This window comes from Zea mays, chromosome 4, assembly GCF_902167145.1.
Source record: "Zea mays cultivar B73 chromosome 4, Zm-B73-REFERENCE-NAM-5.0, whole genome shotgun sequence".
Taxonomy (NCBI): domain Eukaryota; kingdom Viridiplantae; phylum Streptophyta; class Magnoliopsida; order Poales; family Poaceae; genus Zea; species Zea mays.
The window spans coordinates 37,214,755-37,215,924 of NC_050099.1; the positions used below are offsets into that span (position 1 = coordinate 37,214,755).

A 1,170-nucleotide genomic window follows, 5' to 3' on the forward strand; every position below is an offset into this window, starting at 1 on the left:
AATTAACCACCCTTTAGGTAGTTGTAACAAGCTATTCCGAATTCTGTTGTAATTCCTCTTTGTGATTCAGTTCTGTGTTGAAAATTTCCATTTGGATATTGATAACTGAAACAACTGTAAAATTTGATACTCTGTTATTCTTTATCTCCCAGTCGGGTCAGATGATTGTGCATCGTGGTTGCAGGTGTTAATGGTTGCTCTCTGAAAACTAACGAAAATCTTGAGGTTCTACGAGGCATTCCTGTTGAGAGGTTGATGATAGAAACATATTCTCCATATTGTGACATAATAAATACTCATGCTGGAAGCCAGTATGTAAAATCTGTCTGGCCATCCAAGAAGAAAGAAAAGTATGAGCCAGATTCAACAGTAAAAGGTCGCAATGAGCCTTGTTTAGTCAGGTACGTTGCAACAGTTTGCAATCAATTCTTGGGTTTTCTTGCTCGGTATAGACTGGTTGCTGAGTTTTTAAATATGACAACTGTTTTCCAGTGTAGAGAATATTTGCTTCTCATTTAAGTACTCCATTCTTTTACATGCTTTCTCTGTAGAAGCATCCAAGTAATCCAACCTTAACTCATGCCCTTCTCTGTAGAGAGACTAAACAAGAAACTTGTCTTTTACATGGAAATTTGTATTTCTACCCTGATCAATGTTGTTGAGCATTGATCATTGACTTTTGTGCTTTATTAGCCTTATTTCCTAAGTCATGATTGTTCCATTGTTATTACTGGGAGCTGAACTCGTCAGACTTATCTGTTACTCAATTTTTTATTCTCACATGAATGTTGCCCCCAGAAAATTTGACTCGGAGCTATCGGTTTCAGGCAAGTTCTTGAGGTAGTGGCTGGAAGCAAAGGAATTTCTGACATAGAAGGCCTGAGTAGAACTCTGTACCGTAACACATGTAGGTAAGATAACTTCATACCAACCTTAGAATTTTCCACTGGTTATCAGTAACTAGAAACAACCCATGTCATAATCATGTTGCTTATTTGTAGCTCTAGCTCTGCGGTGTTCAATAAGTCATCTTTTAATCGATGTGAATACATGATTAATGGATCTACCAATCTTGCACGCTCTTCTTTCCTCAGGATCTTGACGTGTCTGCTAATGCGCAGCTTGAGAGTGGTACTGTTTCAGGATTGCTGAGGTCAGAGTGTTTTTTTA

The 1,170-nt window shown here is 38.0% G+C and overlaps 1 long non-coding RNA gene across 1 annotated transcript; it reads left to right on the forward strand.

The window, feature by feature from the left end:
• Window positions 1–228: 228 nt before the first annotated feature.
• On the forward strand, window positions 229–898 carry LOC103653103 (uncharacterized). Its single transcript, XR_002750460.2, has 2 exons — window positions 229–401; window positions 828–898. It is a non-coding gene; the product is annotated as an uncharacterized lncRNA (long non-coding RNA).
• The last annotated feature ends 272 nt before the right edge of the window (window positions 899–1,170 follow it).